This window comes from Ammospiza nelsoni, chromosome 14, assembly GCF_027579445.1.
Source record: "Ammospiza nelsoni isolate bAmmNel1 chromosome 14, bAmmNel1.pri, whole genome shotgun sequence".
Classification (NCBI taxonomy): Eukaryota; Metazoa; Chordata; class Aves; order Passeriformes; family Passerellidae; genus Ammospiza; species Ammospiza nelsoni.
In genome coordinates, this window is record NC_080646.1 from 5,235,678 (window position 1) to 5,253,004 (window position 17,327).

Genomic DNA, 17,327 nt, shown 5'->3' on the forward strand with positions numbered 1-17,327 from the left:
GGGGAAGGTAAAAAAAAGAAAGAGAGGGAGAATGGGAGAGATAGCTATGTATGCCTTCCTCTGGACCATGATATATGATATTTTCAGGCTGCTAGGAGAGCAGACACATTAAGAAAATAGTGCTAATGATATTAAAGTACTTTACAAGGCTTGTTACTAAGCGCTGACAAACCTGTCAAGTGTATAATGTAGGAGGCTATTGTAGCGTTCTCAGAAAACCATACCTCTGCCCCATTTCAGTGCAATCTCCTAATAATGGAGCTGCTATAAATTCTAGCCAGCAATGGGACAGACTCCTGGCTTCTCACCCCAATGTGAAGACATGATAAATATAAAAGAAAATGGCTGTCAGTTTTGGCGCCCGAACCTTATTACAAAGTCTTAATCTTACTGGCCTCAGCACCTTTTATCACCGCCTTGTTATGAGCTGATGGCTTTTTTATTTGCTGGGAGATGGAGGATGTGTCATTTGATGTCCTTTTATGTAGCCACTGCTCTGTCCTCTCATGGAAAAAAAATCTTTTTTTATATGTTTATTACAGTAACCGATTAAATGCAAGGCTCATGCTGCGTTCGGTGCAAGCATCTTCCTGGCTGATTTTTTGCAGGAGCCTGGATTTAGATAGTCAGATGCAGAGTTATTAAGAATGTGGGCACAATGGAGTGTTATTTTTATTTTCCGGCTCCTGGAGTGTTGGCATCGCTGGTGGTGTTATTATTTATTATTATTTATTGTTTTGCTTTCCGTATGGATTTTTCCCTCTTGCCAAGGTCAGAAAGAAACCGTAAGTCCTGGCTCATTCTCTTTCACTCTTCCCTCCACGTCACCTCTCTCTCCCTCTCCCTCTCTCTCTTCCTCTTTGCAAGTGTCAGCCACAAAGATGATAGGCCTGTAAACAAAGTTTGACTCAAAACTCAGCTCAGGTTCAATCAGTTTGAACTTTAGGATGAGATATCTCACAATTATCTAAATATTATTCCTAAACCTCACAGCTGACTTCCTGTCTTCTTCGTTTATGGCAAACAAAAGACTGAACTCCACTTGAAACAATGACCCTGTCAGAGCCCTTATCCCCCCAAGAACTGCAGCAAAGTGCCAGCATCAGGTACTTAACTCAAGATGACATTGATGGGTTGCTTTCAAGCTGTGGCCGGAGACTCCATCACTTGTTCTTATCCTCAATTTGAAGTCGGGGCGGCCTACTTTGTTGCTGCAGAGGAGTCCCCTCCCTCTGATTTTTGTCTGCCAGATGGTGGCCAGGCTCTGAGCAGGGCTGGACCCATTAGTCGAGCTCCCCATCTAGTGGCTGCCAGCGACGGGGGGGGGCAGCAGGCAGGAGCTCCAGCAGGACCTGTCGCCCTCCAAAGGCTGAAGCTGAACCAAGGAAGTGGGCAAAACCAGAAAAAAAAAAAAAAAAAAAAAAGTTTTTTTAGAAAAATAAAGATATAAAAAGAGTAGGTTTTCCAACCAGGTTCATCTGCTGTGAGAGTCTGTCTTGTACGCCGACCTGCCCAAGACACTGGCACCACAGCTCATGAGGACAGGGGGTGCATCCGCATGAGTGCACTCAAACTTTCTTGGCTCTGTTACACAGAAATGCCCAACAGAAATATGCATCCAGTCTCCCATGCCTGCTCCTGTTCACTAAAAAAGCTCCAGTAGGAATGGCCATATTTAACTGGTCATCATGCAGTCACGTTGTCAAGGAATCTTACAAAATTCAATTTGCAATCTAAATGGATTTAGGAGACAATGCAGTAGGAGAAAGAATCAAAAAGATATTAGATAAAGTTAGAGGTATTTTTAACTTGCCTCAGCAGATCACTGTAGGAATAAAATATTTTTGAGTTTGAGACTCACCTGAGCCAAACTGGCTGTTCTCTGTCAATGCGTACTAAAATTGCCATGTAGGTACTGATATATATGATGTGAGGTTCATTTTTAGGCTACAGCTCATGAGAAATTAGGTTCCTAGGAGTTGCATGGAGCTGAGCAGTTGGGTAAAGGATGGAAACCCCACAGACCCTGACTCTGGGAAAAGACTGAGCCCGAGTTCATACATTATAAGACATCAGAAAATGCGAGGGGATTAAGTGCTTCTCATCATCCCCTTTGCTCAATGCTGCCCTGGCTCTGGAAGGAATTTCAATATGAGTTGGAGATCACAATCAATCATCCACAAGAATTTTGGTCAGTTCTGCTGCACAATGAGCTGTCATAAAGCCCAGGCATGGATGCAGCTGAAGGATGAGAAGTGGACCCTGCAGAGAAAGGACTTTTCTCTCCCTTGCCAGCTGCTGGACATTTGCTGTATTGGTGTTTCTAAAGGGTAACAGCTTCTCAAGCTGGTTTCCATTAAGATGTATCTGGTGATTGACGTATTAAGAATAAGGACTGAGAAAGATGAATAAATGGGATGTGCACAAAGTTTTTTACATTTGTGTCTATCACACATAACACCGTTCTGACTCTTACATCTCAATATACCTTATTGTTTGTTACCATCCTGTAGCTAAAATAAAACAAAATAGTCCTTAATGTGTCCTGGGGTATTAGCTTGTTGCATATCTTTGGAAGGGTGTTTGCACTTTAAAAGCAACCTTGAGGGTGAGAGAGCCCAGGACCACTGTGGTAGTTACTGTAATAAGGCACTTGTGGTTTGCTAAAGCACAAGGGGAAGAAAAACAATTGATGAAAAACTCAATAGGATGGGAAAGGCAAATTGCTTGGCTGGAGATTTAATTAAAAAGGAAACAGCCCTCCCCATTTAAAGGTCGGTTTGCACCCCTTAAATTACAAAGAGAACTCGGGGCTGAAATCAACACACAGTGCATGTTAATAAGAGAGAGCAGCAGGCTGTGTGACTGGTCCAGCTCTTCTCAGGCAGGGCCAACAGGCTGCAAGACCTGGCCAGTGCATGCCAGCTATCACTGGGACCTGACTCCAGGATCTACCTCCAGCAGAAATGATGCTCACCTGGATGACATAAAACATGCAGAATGAAATATAATGTGGCTTAAGTCTCTGTTTGCCATTTTCCTCCTCCTATCTCCCACCACTCCTCAACAGCCCTTTATATATTACCCTTGGCTTTGTGCAGCACTTTCACTGCCATGAATGCCTCTCTCCCATGGGAGAACTTGATGAAGGTTATCCATTGTCACCCAGTGTTATACTGGGATGTCAGGACACCTTGAATAAACGGTTTACATGAGATGCTGCCTCTAAGTGCATCCTCGGAAAAACTGCCATTGCCCTTTGCTGAGAAAGTTAACATCATAAAGTGAAGGCTGCCTCCGACCAAATGGGAATGACATTGCAGATTAAGGGCTCTTTAAATTATGCATTTAGTTCAGACTCCCGGGGAGACAGTATATGAGATAAAGCTAGCAGACTTACTCTGCAGCCTGGCTCTGGAACCAAAGGCATTTTTAAAACATTTTGCCAAAGAAACTTCTGTAGAGGTAAAAAAAAACCCTACCCAAAACCAACAAATCCAAAACAAAAAAAAAAAAAATACCCTCTTAGTCATGTCTTTAAGGGCATATGTTACTTAAATGAGGAAAAAAGAATGAAGTGAAGAAAGGAGAAAGAACATTTCCCAGGGATTTAGAAGGATGGTGACTATCCAAGTTTTAATAAGAAGATTTTTATTTATGTCAAAATTCCTGCTAGCAGAACTAGGATTATGTTTCCCAAACATTTATTAGATTAAGAATGCTCTTATTTGCTTTCCAGGCTGATCACCCCCACACACATAATGTCCCTGGCATCACTGAAGTATTCAGAACATCCTCACAGCTTGTACCTGCAGAGACAGATTTGAGAAAAAAACCCTCTTGGTTCCCGTTTGCATGCAGCTCTGTAACCTGTAACTTCCTGCCTTCATTTAGCAGAGTTTAAATTGCAAATTCATGTTTCTTAAAAATGCTGTAACATCATAAGTGGGACAGTTTTATGACAGCTCTGAATTACCAGACAATACTGACACATGCCGCGTGCACTTACTTTGCCTACCAGTTATGGCTGTATTTATCTGCCCATATGTCACTCTGTGTCTAACGCATCTATTTACCACGTTGAGATAGATATTCCACAATTGAGGGCTCTTAGTGCATCCTTTAGAATGTTAAAAAAAAAAAAGAAAAAAAAAGAAAAAAAATCTAGTTTCTCAGATAATTTATTTTATAGGTGATAGTTCTGCCTTTTTTTTAGGGATTTTTCAGGCATCTTTCTGCAGTTCCTTTATTTCCAGATGACACGGAATTGGAACTCTTCCCTGACAGGCAAAATGGGCTGGGCCTTCATTTTATTGATGGTAAAACACAGAGACGGCACTCACAGGCATCTGTAGGTGAATCTGGGTTGGATTATGCAGAAGATAAACTCCCTTGGCTGGGAGATCGACAGAAGAATTCAAAACCAACATTCACTGAAGGCTTGACAGTCTTCTGCACCCTCTTTCCATCCTCCACAAACTCGCACACACACCCCGAAATGTTGTGAGCCTCCCTGCCCTGCTTTCGTGCAGGTAACCGGCACCAGCCAGCCACGGTTCTGGTGAAACAAGACAAATTCCCAGCACAAAGTCACTGGTGACCAGGAGGAACAGGCAGCTGGGGGAGAGATGTTCCATCTGCAGCTCCACATAACCACTGCAGCCAAAGCAGTTTTAATAAGCTCTGACATTCCTTCTGGATATTTTGCCCAAGCTGGAAAAATTGGCAATCGGCTGGTAGCTCCCGTCTCCCTGAGGTGACAAAACTTGTGCAATGAGGTGTTTTTGTCTTTTAGCTTATGCTAAGATTTTCATGTGTTTTGTAGCTTTAGCTGTATTTCTAAATATCAGGCAGTAAAAATTCCAAGAAAACTTATAAGGTTGTCAAATCTGCAGAACATAAATATATATATATGTACAAATGCACACATATGTGGAGGGAGAGAAAGAAATAAAGGCATGGAGAGAAAGAGGGAGAAGCATTTGTATATTTAAATGTATGTCTATTATGCATACATATAAACATGTGGTTTTTTCAGGACCTTTACCAAGATGTGTGATCTGCTTTCACCAATGCTCACCGGCATACTTTGAAATTTTGCTCTCAATTATTTTAGACTGAATTACAGTGATCTTTATTCATCCAAAAGAAAGCATAATGTTCTGTCCAAATACACCAACAGATGCAGCTCCCTATGATTCAAATCCTCATGAGTTTTGCCTGAGCTGGAGTTGCCTCCACTCCAAAGGAATCATCTCTGCCATCACAGAAATGTTGGCATTTTGGGGTGAAATACAGCAACTCTGTGGTTAAGGACAGAAACACTTCACAATAAGCCAGGCCCAGGTCTGAAATGTGGTGGGTCTGATGGCGATCAGCAGGGAGAATTTTGGTCAGGGAACAGGTTTTTTCCTCCAGGTCTTTATCTTGCAAAAAGCTCCACAGGTCGTTAGCACCTACAAGCTGGTTTACCTCATGGTCAAAAGTTATCTACTCCTACCACACAAAGCCATTAAAATTGCACTTTAGGTGCAATTCAGTGATTCTAAGGACTGTCACTTCTTCAATCTGCTACCACTTGCTTTCGGCATTTGAAGCTTGAACATCTGCATCACATTGGAGAAGGAATGGAAGCCAGGTATTGACCAGACCTGACTGCTCAAGAGAGCTCAGAGACAGATGAGACGACCTCCTTCTTCCACAGATAAGGGGAAATCTGGCTTTTTTTACTCCACTTACTAGACAGACAGGAAAATTACTCCTTCAAGGTAGAGCAAGAGCAATTGCACTATCCCCTTAATCAGTACTTGCAGCATATCAAGCTCATCATCTTGATGGTAATAGCTGTTTGACAAGTCAGGATAAAAGTGATAGTCTTCTGAAAATGAGATAACAATCTAGTTTAAAAAAGGAACCAAAAGAAAAGAAAGGAAGAAAAGAAGAAGAAGAAAAAAAGATATGACCCAGTGTGAGATGTCTTTTAATTTAATTTCATCTGAGGATAACAGTTTACCCAAAAATGTCTGCTGTGAGTCACGTATGGTATTTCAATCTGTCATCTTGTATTGACCTGGCTAACATGGAAATATACTGCACTGAGCTTTTGTCAGTCTTACCAGCTTGGTCTAAAATCTGATGATTTCTTTTTTAGATCATAACTGTGCTGAGCTATCTGCTTCCACTTTCTTCTCTCACATGCAGAGAGCTCAAAATGGAAAATTCATCCAAATGCAAAAAGAAACAGCATGATCTGGCTCACAGCTTCTCAGAAGTACAGGCAAAATTGAATTTTACTGTTTTCCTAAAAATGAAGGCCTAGAGTCAGGCCAATGCTATCAAGGAAAAGGGAAATGGCTGCAGTAGAAGAGGAATGGCAAGAGCCAGGCAGAACAGCAACATAGAAATGTGCTTTTCCTGCTGTTATAGCAACTCTAATACTGCTTTATGTTAGCAACAATTACTTAAAAAGTTATTTACAAACTTTCAAAAGAGTCAACTGTGAGAAATGGCTTGTATACATAGATAGTTTCTAAAATAATTATTATATTAAATATTAATTTAATACTTACGGCATTAAATATTTAAAATATACCATTATTCTGTAGTCAAATCAGTAGCAGAAATTAGTTCAGCCTTGCATTGGTTAATTCTGAGAAAAGGTATCAGTTGGTCAGGTTGCTGCTCTTTAACTGCTGAAGTCTCTCTGAGAATTTAGTTTCCAATTCAAATATTTATTATGTCAGAATTAGTTTTCTGGGAACCCTCTCTACTCTTCTCTTTAAGGTAACTAAAAGACCAAAGTAAAATTCCCATGCTGGTGTATGAGTATTCCTGACAGTGGACTTGGTTCCTGGAAGAAGAGGGGGAGAAAATACATTTAAAGCAAATGTATTTAAAACTGAATAAATCTTCACAGGGCTTTGCTTGAACATTTTGTCTCTGGTATTTGCTCTGCTCCGATTTTTGCTTCTCATGCTTCAGTGATCAATCTCTCTATACTGTTAAAGCTGTGGCACCAGGAAAATCTTGTAAACCACAGCAAATTCTGAGAAACCCAGTGGGATTTCTGCTGGGTAGCCCAGCAATGGGATCAGAGATTTCTTACTGAACCTCTCCTCCTCCTCAAAAAAAAAAAAAAAAAAAAAAAAAAAATCAACAAAAAAATCCCAAACCTACCCAGAACAATGGTCTGTTTTTCAGCTGGAAAAGGAGTATCTCATGGAAGCCACACTATGCAATCTGTGATCTTAGAAGTTGTGCCAAATGGCCACAGGAACAGGAAGCGGAGAGTGGCCAGGCATGTGTTCTTACAGGGTGTTCAGCAGATTAAAGGCTTACCTGGGACTGATCACAAAAGCAATCCTAAAAAAATGAAGCTGGGATTTTCACAAGCGTGACCTTCCTTGCAAGACTTGCAGAAAGTTGTCCCTGTGCATGGCAGTGGGGTTAGAGCCACATGATCTTTAAGGTCCCCTCCAACCTAAAACATTCTATCATCCTATAATTTCCTGCATTTTCAAAACCCACAGGGAATTGGGTCCTTTTAAACCTCTTTTTGAAACCTGTGGTGTCAACAAGGTAGTTTGTACCTTTTATTTTCCCTCACATTTTCTTTTCCTGGCAATGCCCTTTACCTTCAGCTCTTTGCACCGGCAGGACCTTGAGATCCCAGCCAAAGTCCTACAAATACACAGCACTACATTTGTTGTTGAGAAAACCTTGCAATCTAAACAGATCAGACAAGGTAAGAAGAGAAATGGAATCACATTAAGGGATAATGATTTGTCCATGCTCTTAAAGAACTCCTTGGCACCAAAGTAAGCCCATGCTCTCTGCCTGAGGCCTCACTGTCAGCTCGCCAAACAGATATGGAAGGACTAATAAAAGTCAGTCAATATTTAGATGGTGCCACAGTAGCTTATTATTTAATGAAACAGAGTAGGAGAGTAGGAAAGTAGATGCAGTGCATCTAAAGATCTGTATTTCAGCAGAATCCTTCCTTTATGAAGATGAATAGGGAAGCACTGGGACAGGGAGCATTTCTTTCACTGCCTGATAACACTTAAGACAAAGTATTTTGAACAACGATAATTGTGCCTCAGATTTCTACGCTGCTTTTTGACAGGGGAAATATTGCCACAGATACTTAATTTCTTCCTGGAAGAATACTTTATACCGGCCACTTGTTGATGCCCATTTCTATTTTATTTTTTTGCCCTCTGGTTTGTTTCTGCTTTCAGAAAGTCCTTTATCCTGATCTGTAATCCCGATGTGGTGAGGTGGGAGTTTTTGCCAGCGTGACAGTCTGTCTCTCTCCTGCACAACACAGCCCCTTAGCAGGATCTCTGCTCAGCATAGAGAGGTTATCTCTGAATACAGATAAGTGGCTGCCGAAGGCCAGTTCGAAGATTTTTTGGAGAAGTGCTGGTCACAGGCAGGCGAGGTCTCTAACCCACATTCTACCCCAGTAACGTGAGAGACTCTGTAACTTATATCATTCTGAGTAATGCTCTCCATCACACACAATTCACCTTCCTTTCTTTTTTTTTTCCCCCCTTTTCAGCTGGCTTTGTTGTTTGCGTGGTGTCAGTAGGAATGTGCTTGAAGCAGAGTTATATGGCATCATTTGGAGAAACATTGCGTTAATAACCAGAGTTCAAGGGCAAAGGATATAAACGGAGCAAATTACAAGTCTGAGCAGATATATGGCTTTTGCTAAAAGGGACACAGGCTGCTACTTTTATTTACTGGGTGCTGGAGCGCTTGCAAAAAGGTGCAAGAAAACATGAATACATTTTTAAATGATACTTGGTGGTTTAGAAAGGCAATGCAAATTTTAAATCTAGAGAGAAAGGCTGTTTTAGGGAAAAAAAACAAATTTTAAATTGCCTATCCTTGTGGTGACTTTGTATTTTTTAACCCTACACTCCTCAAGTGCTAGCATCATTCAGATGTTAGTGACCCAACTTTGCCCTGACTGGAATTTGGACGTATGAAGGCAGACATTAACAATAAAACAATGGCAGGTTCAGAGCAAGCATTCATCTAACCTCTACTGTAATTAAGTTTCAGCTCTGAATGTCTCAGTCCACTCCCTTGATCCTCTGGGTTCAGGCAACACCTCTCCCGTTATCTCTGGATTAGGTGTCGAATCTCCTGCCTCCGTGACTCAGCACAAACCCCAAACCTCAGTCCCTGGAGGGATCAAAGTCTGCTAAAAGGCTGAGGAGTTTCAGGCAAATTCTGTCAAGCTTGTCACAGAGTGGGATTATTTCATTTCACAGCCTGTAATACAATTTCATGTACTGCTATTGACTGTGGCAATAACTAACTGGAACATTTTGTTTATCTGATTTTCTGAGGCTGCAGATTCATCACTAGTTTTATTTCATTTTTTCTTAAGTGTTTCATAATTTATTTTTTCTAAACTACAAGATACTACTGAAATTCATTTTTCTACTATTGCTAGACATACATTACTGCTGATTACCAAGCAAGATATATATTGTAGCCTATAAATAATAATCTCCTCTGGTGAAAGGATATCCAAAATAAAATCTTTCCTATTTCAAGTTCTTTGACTCTCTATTTTTGTAAAATCAGCTCATTCTTCAAGTATTGTTTTTACAGCTTGTTCTACAAGTGTGCAAAGAGAAAAAGAAAAAAACAACCACACACCAAAAACCAAAGAGTTTAAAAAATGAATTTTCTGAAAACATCTGGTCTCCCACCTTTGTCACAGTGCCACAGAAAATATTTCATCTAGCAAATTGCAGTGATTTTTAAACACACAGAAGTTAGGAAAATTTTAAGGAAGATTTACTTCCATCTAAGAAATGTTTTATGATGCAAAAATGAGTACAAAAATTAATATATAGAAAAAAGATAGGAAAAATCAGAATCTTTGTGGGGAAGAGGAATGCTAGGGGAGTGTTTAATTTGCCAAAACCCCCAAATTTCTCTTATATTTGCTGTTTGCCATTTAAAGGACACTTCCTTGCATGGTGGTTTCTGAGCTGACGTTTTTACACAAAATAAAATTCTTACTATGATTTTAATGCCATACCATATAACAACAGCTGTGCACATCGGAGCGAGATATAAGTAAGAAAAACAGAAACTGGCTATTTAAGTAGGCGATTGAATTCTGAAGGGTTTATTTTTTTTTTTTTTTTTTTTTTACTTTTCTTTTTTTTATACGCAGCAGCAATCACAGTTTAACTCACAGATCGGCAGAGTTATATTTTATAACCAGTGGAAGCACCTGGGCTTTTCGGGAGTCTGCGAGCCGACTAAAGTGGCAGCACAAGCCGAGCCAAGCGGGTCCTCTCCCCGCTCTGCAACATGAAGCCTATCCAGTTTCCCATATGACACATCCTTTTTCTCCCACTGGGACATAATAGAAACTAATCTTCGACATCTAAACATTGGGAGTCGAGTCCTTTTGTTGAGTCCTTTTATTCCTTGCAGCCGGGGCCGGTGCAGCGCCGAGCCCACGTGTATTTACATACACGAAGAACCCCGCTGCTCCGGACTCTCCGCTCGGAAGACAGCGCAATTAATCATCCCCAAATCCTCCCGCCGTGCGCGCCGCGGCTCCGACAGCCAGCATTACCAATCAGCCAGGGCAGGTGGGACGTGGGCTGGCAGGACAGCCTTGCACCCTGACCTGGCACCGGTGCGCTCCCTTCCTCTCCAGCTCTCGTTGCTGAGTAAGAATAACACCGTTAGCGGTGTCCTTGTGATCAGCCGAACGTATTAAAGTCAGAAACGGACAGGTATTGCTTTTGTGCGTTTGGGAGGTCGAGGTTTTTCTCTCTCTGTTGTTGCTTCTGAGTGTGGAAATCCAGAGCTGAAATCCAGCCCCTAATGTAGAAAAAAATTGGTGATTTTGTGATGGTTTTCCGTTTGAGAACTGAATTTGCCTTGGTCGGCATGTGCTGCCTTTTGTAAACCAAAACCATCTGAGAGCCAGCAAGATGTTTTTGTGACAAAATAATTACCAGGGACTGACCTGGTTAATTGTACCTAACAGCTAAAATGGTGTGACTGGCAGCTATGTGAGAGCCTGCATCCAAGGACCTTCCCTCCTGCCACAGGCACACGGCCATTAAAGCCCTCACTACCTGTGTCCTCCTGCTTTTCTTGCCCTACCTAATACCTGCCTTTTTCCCTGTCATCTCTGCTGCACTTTCTTATTTGTATCATCCCTTTTTCTCAATCTCTGGACCTAAATTCCCATTTCACTTAAATGCTGCCATTTGCTTTTAGTATCTGTACATTTAGCCCACGTGTGGCAGGACGCCATCCCTGACCAGGTGTTTTTCCCTGTAGCAGCCACACCTGTGCTCAGGGAGACAGGGAAGTCAGTGGAAAGACACCCATGGACACACTGAGCTCAGAGTTAAGCCCATAAATTTGTTACCAAAGGCGTCCTGTTCCTCTTTGTATATTATAGGGACCATTGAAAATAGCTCAATAAAAGCAGCAAAAGTCAATTGTTGAAGACATCTGGAATATTAATTCTCCAGAAGTGTAACTTAGTCAGGGTTTCCTGAAGACTCTGTTTCTTTTATTTCTAAACATGACAGATATTTTTTTTTTTAGGAGTTGTTGGGGTTTTTTTTAAGTTGCTGTTTCCAGCTCCTGGTGAGGCTTGCCCTTCAGCTGCATTGTACTAAGAGCATCTGTGATTTTGTCATTAAATGTTATGCAGATTAGGATGTGCCAGGGCAGGACTTAGTTGTGTTTGGAGCTGAATTAAAGTTTTGAACACTCTTAGCTGGTTTTAATTAATACAGTGGCAAAACATGCCATTTTTTTCATATGCAAATTACAAATGAATTCTTTTTTTAAAAAAAAATTAATTATGATACTAGAGGTGTATTTGTTACAAGGTATATTGCGATTGTTCATGGCATTTTGAAGCAAAAAAAGTCAGTGACTGTGATATATGATGTCAGTTGACTATAATTAGTTTCCAACAAAACTTGAAATATACGTACCTTTAATATTCATACACTGAATAATTTAATAGTTTAAAAACCTGTCCAAGTCTCTTGGAGAAAGAATACAGATGATCTTGAAGTGCAACAGAGATTTCTAGCTCCATTGCTGTTGTATGCTTTGGGACAAAAATAGTCCAAAACCAAGAAAACATCTTGGAGATAGGAGAAAAGTATGTCTTAAGTACAGATAAACCACATTGTTCTGCACCTTCCTTTCCAGGAAAGGCAGCTGACTGTATTCCTTATCTCTAATCATACCCAAGAAATGCCTGTTCTTTTAGGCAGAAATTGGGCAGTGTACAGAAAACTTGACAAAAACAGGTTTTTGAGGAGGGGGAGATTGGGAAAAGCTGGAATGCTTCTTTGTCTGCATGAAATGATGACATTTGTGTCCCTGCAGAGGACCTACTCCTTTTGGTGAGCACCAGCTTACCTAAGCTATCTTATTGATTTCAAATCAATAGCAGTTTCAAGGTCAAAGGAGGTCTGGGCCCTGCTCCCCAGGACTCTCCACTCTGGCCCAAAATCATTACTGATGTAAATCCAGGGAGCTGGGCCCATCAACCCTCCATCACCTGCTCCCTGGAAAATGCAAAAGGGAAACAGCCCCAACAAGCAACAGAGGTCTTGCTAATGATTTTCTTTCCCCCTGTCCCATAGCAGTGACAGTCTGCTTCTAAGAAAAATAAAAAAAAAAAAAAAAAAAAAAAAAAAAAAAAGAGGAGTAAAAAAATAAAAGCCCTTTTTTGGCATGGAAATTGCTTATCTCTAGAGTGCAAATCATAAATCATTCACAAAGATAGTAGTGACTCCAGCCTTTGAGTGTTACTTTGTTAACAGCACAAACTGGTACAAACCAAAAGGAAGAGAAATTAACATTTGAACCATATTGTTTCTGAAGGGCTGGGAGAGCCCTTGCGAGCCTTGGCTCTGCCTTTGTGATGTCACTCCTGGCGCGGGATGAGGCACTGGTGAACTCTGGTCCCCAGTTCAGTCTCAGAGCCTTGCTTGGAGGATGATACTGCACAATCTGTCTGCTTTTCAAACAAAATTGGGAATGAGGAACATTCCTCTGACTCTCTCAGCACTTCTTTCAATAAGCATTTTTTTTCTTCTTTAGTATGGATCCCTTGAGTTTAGCATCCCTGCGTTCCACGTTTTTGATTGCACAGGCATTTCTTTATTAAAAAAGGGGATGGGCTTTCTATGCTAGCCTTCTACTAATTATCACTTGTTTTCCAGATAAATAAATATTTGATCAATTGCATTAGTGATCTGATTATAAATTGTCTTTCAGGCTTTACCTCAGAATACTAGAATACTATTTAATAGTAATTTCTAAGGGACATTGCCAACTTGAAAAGGGGCAATTTTTAATACATTAAAAGCACTGTACATGAAACACCAAATCATAAAGCCTTATTCAAAAATTTGCATTTTAATTACCCTATTAAGAAAAAATAAAAGTTCTGTAGTGGTTTTGTAGTTTTTTTTACCTTTAATTTCCCAATGCTGAGGAATGAGTCGATAAGATAAGTAGGGGAAAGTGGAACTAGGTTTCTGTAACAGAAAGAGTAGATCGAGTGATCCAAAACTCAAGGGAACAAAACTTCAAAAAATAGAGCAAAACACACTTTTCCTCCTAATTCCCTTGAGTTACAACAACTTTACTTACATTTTAATAAGATTTATATAAAATCAATCTAATTTTTAAGTTTGACATGCCTTAAAATCCATGCATATGGCGAAAGAGAGAGAGAGAGAAAATCTAAAGTTTTCATCATGGCACGGAGACAGCATTTAGGTTTTGATCCTTCTGCCAATGAAATCAGTTGCAAAGCTGCTGCCAGATTCCCACGAGGGAATCAATTCCTTTAGAAGTAGCAGCAGCAACAAGGCTCGTCACAATCTGCACCCACCCCAACACCCCTCCCTGCCAGACCACCAAACTTCCCCAAAGGTGCATCTCCTGGCGTGGGGTTTGGGGGGCAGGGGCGGCGAGTTTCTGGCTCTTTGTGCTCTTTTCCCTTCACAGCATTCTGTTCCTGACTGAGACAGCCTGGCCTTTCACAGGCATTGATCCCCCATCTCGAGGCCAGCCAAGGTGGACACCTTTGCTTCTGAAATGATGCCCCGCCGCAGGCACCAGAGGGGAATTCAATTTCCAGCTCCAAGCATATACGACGGCAGAACTCCTCCACAATTAGGATGATGGTTGTTATTATTCTACTTTTATTAAGCAAGCTCCAGCCCCTGCTTTCCAGTCTTAGCTTTTACTTACAGTAATCAATTTTTCAGTATAACTGGCTGTAATTGTTAGCCAGATATTGAGGCTTCATGGTGCTTAGACAGAGCATGTTACTGCGAAGCATCTTCCCCATACTTCTCAGACAGATGGGTAATAATACTATACATTAATACCTCCACATTGGTTTATGTGTGTTTGACCACAGCGCTGGCATAATTATTTTTCCTCAGTAAAAGCTATTAGAGATCTATTTGGTAGGTTTTACGATCAATAGCTCCTGTGATATTTGTGTAGCAGGCCCAGAATAATCAATTGAAGGTCATACAAAGTAAATTACCATCCTCCTATAATGATTCTTTTTTCTAGATGAGAATGGGTTTTATTATTTCATCAGAAGAGCCCTCTCAACGTGTGCTTCTTTTTTTTTTTTCTTTCTTGAGAGAGAGAGAAATAAATGTTGTGGGTGTATTTTGAAATGTGGTATTAATGTCTATTATCTAAATTTATATTACTAGATTATTGAATTAGTGGATGCCAACATGTGGAATAATTTTATATGCTTGGTGACACAATAAATAGCCAGTTGTGAGGGTATCCTGGCCAGCGTGTTGTTGCAGGTGACTTAGCTAAAGCCATTTCTCAGTAGATTTAACACTGGTCAGGCGCTGCTCTGGATACAGGGGGTCACTGGTTGGTCACAGAGCCACAGCCCTGATTCCTGGAGGCGAAATTCCCCCCCCATGCTGCTCTGCCGAGGCGTTTTCTCTGTTCCTCCCCAACACGGTCTCCAGTGCCCATAAAAACACAGCCCCAGCCCCAGTCCTGTTCCTCCTTATTTCAGTTACAAAGTGCTGGAAGCGGGGAGGGAAATTCAGCAATGTGGGAGATCCCTGAGAGCCCCGATCTCCTTCCCCACTGACCAGAGGAGACGCCTGTGGATACTCTTGACCTTGGCCGCCCAACAAGGCTAGGGCTGTTTTGGAGATGGAAACACAATTGCACAAACATACTTTTCCTTTCCAATGGACTATGTGTGTGGTCACGGTCAGTTGGATGAATTTTAATTTCCAACTGACTCCCATCACACATGAGATAAGCTGGAGCTCATAAATGCAGCATTCATACAGTTTATCCTCTTATTTAGTACTAAAAGGTGGCTATGGGACTCTTTGTCCCCTCTTGTCTGAAAATCTTTGCACTCCTAAATTTAGTCCATGGAAGGCTTCTGCCTTCCCCATGAACAAAGCTAGTTCTAATATTTTTAGGAAGACACCAATTTCATTGAAATAGAGCTACCTTCCCCTCATGTGATCCCAGCCACCACCATGTTTGAGTAACTCGTTGAGATTAATTAAATCACTTCTAAAAAACACATGAAGTATAGTAGCATTGCATGAGTGCTCCAAAGAGGTGCAAGAAGAAAGTTTAAATGAACAATTTCCACCGAGGAATGTTGTTTCATCAAAACTATTTATTAAAAAAGGCAATCATGAACAATTAGGGCTGGGGAAACTGAGGCACAGGGGAATTAAAAGAAATTTCTTGATTTTACATGGAATGGTTTGTGGTTGAAACAGTCACTGAACAAAAACTTTTACAGCCTCCAGCTGGGTATTCCATTCACTGGACCAGCCCTCCTTTCCAGGAAAAGGAAGTCACATTTCAAAGTAATTATAGTGAAAAGACCCCAAGTCCCTCACTGTTGCAAAAGTCTGCCCAGAAGCTATTTAACATGAATCATTTTAATCTCTTTTTTTCCTTGGCTGGAAATGATTGGCAAATGTTAACACAGAAAGAACCACAACCGGACATTTAGAGACGACAAAGTGAAACAGTTGGGAAAAGGACAGAGCTCAAGGAATAGATGCCAGGCTGAGCAGGCTGGAATATCCACTCATCTGCTCTACCTGCCACCATCCTCTTGCAGGATGAAGTAGTCCCTGCAATCTGGGTTCTTTCCCCTCACACATCAGCAAAAGATCCCACAATCTCTGTCCTTCGATACTGAATTCTCCTGCCCAGGCTGACTGTTTCAGCAGGGCTTTGCAAGGTTATGATGATGAAGGGAAAAGGGACATTTATTCCCAATGACACAAATTAATAGTTATCCTTTTTGGCTGAGGCATAAAGACCTCCTGAGACTGCTTTTTTATAGGCTGAGGGTGGGTGCTGCTGTGCGTGGCCCCTGAGCAGTGAGGTGCATTGCTCTGCAGTAGGGGGGGTCTTTGTGCTGAGCCACAGCTGTGGTCTAAATGCCTGATGGAACTTTGCAGAGAGGAGAATTGCTCAGCTGGATGCCACTGTAGGGAAGTAATAAGGCAAAAGGGTGGAAATACAGTGTCTGTTCCTCAGCCAGGAACAAACAAGTGGGGCAGCCTCACACCTACCTGTTAATGGAACAGAGGTTAAGGCAAGTGATGAGAAACCTGCAGCTCCTTGTTCTGCTGCAGATGTTCTCACTGAGCAGGACACCACTCAGTGCCTCAGTTTCCCCAGATGGAGTATAAAAACACCCTGGAGAAAGAAAAGCCTTCATGCCTTCAAGGACTGCAGTGTCAGCATCCATGTGGCTCCATTTGGAAACCTGGTTTCTCAGAAAGAACAATGGAAATCCCGAGCAGCTGAGCTCCGGGGTCCTCCAGTTGCACAGCAAAACTCATTACAATATCCCTGTATTTATTTCCAGCTGCATGGCCAAGTGGACCCAAGGGCAACCTAACAGAGAGGAAAAAGGCCTAACATAACATCAAAGCAGCTCAAAACCCGGGTGGATTGCCATTTCATCAGTGCTGTGTGACATCACTTTCCACATGACATCAGTCAATGACCCTCTTCCCCTCCACCCCCGCCTCCAATTTCTTTTTAAAAAGATGGTGAAGCTGCTTGAAGTTCAGCAGAATTTTGGGGGGGGAAGAAAAACAGACTCTGTATCCCTTCAGCTGAATATAACCCAATGTGCTACACAAACAATATTAACCAAAACAAAGCTAGCAGGAAACGTTTGCACACAGCATCTGTTATGATCACATAACCACCAGACAGATGTTTAATCCCAACTGCTAACATAAGAT